A 6403-nucleotide genomic window follows, 5' to 3' on the forward strand; every position below is an offset into this window, starting at 1 on the left:
ACCTCCCCAACTGCAACTTGAGACCATTGCTCCTTGTTCTGTCATCTGCCACCACCGAGAACAGCCTAGCCCCATCCTTCCTGGAACTCCCCCTCAGGTAGTTAAAGGCCACTATCAAATCCCCCCTCATTCTTCTCTTCTGTAGACTAAACAAGCCCAGTTCCCTCAGCCTCTCCTCATAAGTCCTGTGCTCCAGCCCCCTAATCATTTTGGTTGCCCTCCGCTGCACTCTCTCCAACTTGTCCACATCCTTTCTGTAGTGGGGGGCCCAAACTGGACACAATATTCTAAATGCGGCCTCACCAATGCTGAATAGAGGGGAATAATCACTTCTCATGACCTACTGGCAATGCCCCTCCTAATGCAGCCCAATATGCCATTAGCCTTCTTGACAACCAGGGCACACTGCTGACTCGTATCCAGCTTTTTATCCACTGTTACCCCCAGGTCCTTTTCTGCAGAACTGCTGCCTAGCTTGTCGGTCCCCAGTCTATAGCTGTGCATGGGATTCTTCCTTCCTATGTGGAGGACTCTGCACTTTTCTTTGTTGAACCTCATCAGATTTCTTTTGGCCCAATCCTCCAGTTTGTTTAGGTCACTCTGTTTCTACCACTCCCCCCAGCTTAGTGTCGTCTGCAAACTTGCTGAGGGTGCAATCTACCTCATCCTCCAGATCATTAATGAAGATGTTGAACAAAACCGGCCCCAGGACTGACCCCTGGGGCACTCTGCTTGTGACTGCTTGCCAGCTAGACATGGAGCCATTGATCACTACTCGTTGAGCCCTATGCTCTAGCCAGTTCTCGATCCATTTTATAGTCCATTCATCCAACCCATACTTCTTTAATTTGCTGATAAGAATACTGTGAGAGACAGTATCAAAAGCTTTGCTAAAGTCAAGGTATATCACATCCACCGCCTTCCCTACATCCACAGAGCCAATCATAGAAAGCAATCAGGTTGGTCAGGCATGACTTTCCCTTGGTGAATCTGTGTTGACTGTTCCTGATCACCTTCCTCTCTTCCAAGTGCCTTAAAATGGATTCCTTAAGGACCTGCTCCAAGATTTTTCCAGTAACATGCTGGCCAGGCAGAGGATGACATAAAAATGAAGGATTCTGGAATTTGTGTAAAATGCCAGAAAGCCATAGAGTTTAAGGCCAGAAGGGCTCCGCAGATCAGCCAGTGTGATCTTCTTTATGTCCCAGGCCAGCAACAACACCCAGCAACCTCCCACTGAACCAAATGAAATTAGCCCAAGGTGTTAGAGCCCTCAGGAAACTGTGTTTTTCTGTGCCACAGTCAGAAAATAGGAAGGACTGAGGTGCACAAATGCCTGAGGCCCCTGCATTGGCAGGGAATTGATTTTGGGAGAAATACCCAAATGGTTCTGGCAAGTGACTGCACCCCCCACTGCAGAGGAAGGCAACCCCCCCAAGATGACTGCCATCAGAGCTGGGGAACAGTTCTTCCCACCCCTCTGTATGGTGAATGTGGCAAGAATGACCTATCTGTGGGTATTATTATCAGCCAAATTCTCAACACGTCTAATTCAGTGACTTCAGTGAAGCTGTGGCTGATTTACACCACATGGGGGTCTGGCCACATGGACGTCAATGGAGCTATGGTGGATTTACACTAGCTGCGGTTACCTACTTCTAGTCTAGCAGTGGGCTTCCCCATCCTTAGCTTTGCGGATTCCCACAGCCACTCTGTGATCTCAGCCCTGGGATTCTCCCCCCAGTGCCACCAATCCTTGGGACCTTGGAAGCTGCTGGAGGCATCTTAGAATTATCTCCATGGATCTAGCAGCAATGCAACCCTGGATAGCTAATGTCAGATGCGGAGCAAAGAATTCTGATGGGATACATGCACTCCTGTTAAGGGAAAAGAAGATGGGGTCTCTGTTTCGGCTGAGAACTGATTTTAGAAATGGCTGTAAAAAGCTTGAGATGGAAAATGTCTTTTTAGCAGTAATTTAATCTTAGAATGTTTTGAAGTTATAAAATAGTTAAGAGGCTTAGACGCCAGCAGGGATGTAATGCAGAGAAAGACCTTGTAACTTAGATAAGGAAAGTTGCAAATACTCAGCTAGAAAATTCCTAGATAATATTTTTTTTAGTATGTATGACCATGGAAACTGTGACATATAAAGACTTGTTTGTATGAGCCTATAAAAAGCTGTTAGGTTTTTATGTTAAGTTGTCACCCCTTACATCTGAAGGGACCATCTTCTTTACGTAAAAAATAAACTCTGACTTTGCTAATCTGTTGTTTGGCTAATTCTGGACTATCCGCTGGGCAATGGACTTGTAAGTAAGGACCTCTGAGTTTGGGTTCTTCCATACTCCCTGGCCGACAGGGCCTGATAATGGGAGACCAGCTGCAGGGCTCAGCCTGTATTTGCATCAGCTCCCGGGAGTGTGGTGAGCCATGTCCCCAAAGGTGAAAACATCATTCAAATACTCAGTGACTCAGGCACTTAGCACAGCAGAGACAATGGAGAGGCTGCGCCTCATCCTGGTTCTGTGAGAGAGGTGAGCGTGTCTGAGCCGGAGAACGCACCTTGCTTTAGGTACACAGGGACTGCCAGACCAGACTGATCCAAGGTCCATCTAGCCCAGGCTCTGGTCTCGGACAGCAGCTGGTACCAGCTGCTTCATAGCACAGTACAAGACACCCTACAGTGGACGGTTCAGAGTTCACCTACCTCCAGTGGCTTGTATCTCCCCAACATCTCCCACTTTGGGGGGGCAGGTCAGCTTAGCTCATTTCCTGCACAGGAGGGGTTATCACCCTTCCTACTTCATTTAATCCTCCCGCTCACATCCCTGATTTCATTGTGTCTGTCACCTGTGCATCTGCTCTGGCTGCTGTCTCTCTGCATGGGCACAGCTAAATCTGAGCTAAAATCATGCCATAGACACAGCGGCCAACGGAGTCAGCTTCCAGCGTTGCTCAGTGGTTTTGTCTGTACACTCTGCACCTCTCCACCGCTCCTCTCCTGAATGCAGCGGGCTGGGGATGGGTGACAGTAAAAGAACCAGGATACACAGATAGTGTGCAAGGTGGGCTTGTATGGGGCTGGACAGATGATCTACTCAGTGGTCTATTTTGGTTTGCCAGGAGAGGTAATCAGACTGGCAATCTATGTATCTATCTACACCAGCAGGACATTTTTCACAGCTGATGTGAGAGGAGACAAGATGAGAGGTAGGACAGTTCAGTGGTTAAGGCATCAATCCTGGATTTGAGACACCTGAATGCACATCTCCTGCCCAGGCACAGGCCTGCTGTTTGTCCCTGAGCTTTTCTGTGCCCGAGATCACGCAAAGTGCCTCCCTCAGAGGGGTGCTGTGAGGATCAGTACATTTAAAAGTACGAGGTGCTCAGATGCACCAGTAATGGGTGTCGATAGATACCAGAGGGGATGACTAATCGATTTGCTGTGATGAGGGGATAAAGGGACGCTAGAGTAGAAGGGCTGATGCTGGGTTACAGAGGCATGTTACTGCCTTGAACTGTGTGTGTGTGGGGGGGAGGGGAGGTGTCACACCACAAACGATTGTGGCCCTTCTGCTCTGATTCACACTGCACTGGCTATTGCTGTTCCGCACCGGGCGGGGGTAGCAAATGGAGCCACGAAACCAAACGCTGGTGACGGTGTTCATCCTGGGGGGACTCCCATTCACCATGGATCTTCCCTCGCTCTTCTTCCTCCTCATCTACCTGCTCACCCTGCTAGGCAACATCCTCCTCCTGCTGACCGTGCTCTCCGAACCCCGGCTCCATGCCCTGCCCATGTACTTCGTCCTGGGCCACCTCTCCTTCCTCGACACCTGCCTCTCTCCTGTCACCATGCCCAAAATCCTGGCTCGCTGGGTGGGGCCTGGCCCCAATGCCATTTCCTTCGGCGGGTGTGCGGTGCAGCTCAACGCTTTCCATTTCCATGCCAGCTCCGAGTGCTTCCTCTACCCGGCGATGGCTTACGACTGCTTCCCGGCCATCTGCCTCCCTCTGCGCTACAGCGTGGTGATGAGCAGAAGGGCCTGCGTGGGGCTGGCAGCCGGCACACGGCTCACCGGCTCGCTGCATGCCGCGATCCATGCCACCCTGACCTTCCACCTGCCCTACTGCAGCCCCAACCGGGTGGAGCACTTCTTCTGTGACATCCCTGCTGAGCTGAAGCTGGCCTGCGCCGACACAGCCACCAACTGAGCCCTCATTCTGACCAACATCGGGGCAGTGGTGGCCGTCTGCTTCTTGCTGATCTGCGTCCCCTACGCCTACATAGTCTCCACCATCCTAAAGATCTGCACAGCCCAGGGGAGGCAGCAGGCGTTCTCCACCTGCAGCGCCCACCTCACCGTGGTGCTGCTGTACTATGCACCCTCAATCTTCATATACCTGCGTCCCTCTTCGAGCCACACATCCAACGGGGTCTTAGCCACATTCTATACTGCCGTCACCCTTCTGCTGAACCCCTTTATATATACGCTGAGGAACAAGGAGATGAAAAAAGCCCTGCAGAAACTGACCTGTGGGCAAACACTTTCTCTCCATGCCTAAGATAGATCCAAATACAGGGCCTTGCAAAGAAACCGAAGTCATTACACACAAAAGACAAGTCCACAGATGCAGCTGATACCATAACACACAAGAGGCCAGCACCTTCCTAAATCCAATCTCTCTCTCAGACACCCATACACACACACAGAGGACTGCTGGTTACACACTGTGCAGTTAGAAGATGACACAAAAGGAAGGATTCTGGAATTTTTGGAAAGTGTGGCAAGAATGATTTGGTCTCAGGACTGGTATGGATCAGATGTATTACAGGAACTGAGAATACGGAAGTAAAAGCCTATATGGTTGTGCTTTGTAAATGGAAAAAATAATAATTGTATTAAAACTAAGCAATTATATAAAAGTTGAAATGCCTTACATTTGGAAACAAATCTAACTAAGAGTTTAGAGTTAAATCTCTTAAGGAAATATTTTGTTTAATAATATTTAGTTTATAAATTTGCCAAGTGTTACTGAATTTCACCAATCTGTGGTTACTGGGGTTTGGTCAAAAAGCTATTGAAAGGACTTTATGGACAAAAAAGTAAACTTCTAAAATGCATAAGGCTGGTATGCCTCTCTCAAACCAAGCTGAGAGATGCTATGGGAACATGGCCAAGTATTTCAACTGAAGCTAGCAGCAGAAGTACTGCAACCATTACATGAGCAAGAGTTTCAGCCCCAATTAGCATCCACAGTACTGTGTTCTGAAAGTCAACAAAGCAAACAATTTATTGGTGAAGAGTTTTAAACTATTGTGTATGTATGATGCTGTCAATGTTTGTCATGTGTAAGTTAAAGTTAATTTCCTAGCATGAAAGGTAAAATGCAAGAACAAGGATGCTCAGTCAGTATATGGGAAATATGTGCTATATAAAGTAAAAGAGGCCTTAAGAGACATAGAACAAAGAAGGTTGCCCTCTCACCACCACAGAAAAGTCAAAAATTTGATACAAGGGAGGTAATACCATTTAGAATCACGGAATCATAGAATATTAGAGTTGGAAGGGACCTCAGAGGATCATCTAGTCCAACCCCCTGCTCAAAGCAGGACTAACCTCAACTATATAATCCCAGCCAGGCCTTTGTCAAACCGGAGCTTAAAAATCTCTAAAGATGGAGATTCCATCACCTCCTTAGGTAACCCATTCCAGTGCTTCACCACCCTCCTAGTGAAAAACTTTTTCCTAATGTCCAACCTAGACCTCCCCATCTGCAACTTGGCACAGAGTAAGAAAATTAACAAGGGTCCAATGCCATGAAGTTAAATGTGGAACGCACTACAACGCCTGCTGTGTGGAAGAAGTTTCTTTTCCCTTCTCCAATACTGTTGCAAGACAACGCAAGGTCTCGAAAGCCCCAGACTTGTGCGTCTGTTTGCACTTGGGGGACGCTTACATGTGCAGGTGTAATAGAGTTGCTGGCATGTGGGATCGCTGTGTGGGGAAAGGCTCCAAACTGCGCAGTGTGGTTGAGACACTGGGACATTGGTAAAGAAAAAACTGCCTATGCTTCTGATAACAAGTATTGTGTGGTGGCTGAAAAGAATCACTTCTGGTATGGACCCAGGGAATGTTACTTTACTTGGCCCATGTTCTGTTTCACACCTAAATTTCCGGTGGTGATCAGTGGAAAGATTTTTATATTTTGCACATTTTTCATAATGTCATTAAAATAAAAACAAAGTTAAAATTACCAAAGGATGCTTTAAAGACAGAGTGAGTTTATAAGGTGATATTACCCCCTGGTTTGTATTTAAAGCTCACATTGATGGTGGTTCAAATAATTACAACTTCTGGGGTCTTGAGTTTATGTTGCTGGGGAAACTTGAAAAAGA

General features: G+C 47.6%; 1 pseudogene; it reads left to right on the forward strand.

Moving 5' to 3' along the window:
- The first annotated feature begins 3633 nt into the window (after positions 1-3633).
- On the forward strand, positions 3634-4569 carry LOC137161896 (olfactory receptor 10S1-like; annotated as a pseudogene).
- Positions 4570-6403: the final 1834 nt, after the last annotated feature.

Source organism: Emydura macquarii, unplaced genomic scaffold (assembly GCF_026122565.2).
Source record: "Emydura macquarii macquarii isolate MOO-44397 ecotype Brisbane River unplaced genomic scaffold, CSIRO-AGI_Emac_v2 contig_2403, whole genome shotgun sequence".
Classification (NCBI taxonomy): domain Eukaryota; kingdom Metazoa; phylum Chordata; order Testudines; family Chelidae; genus Emydura; species Emydura macquarii.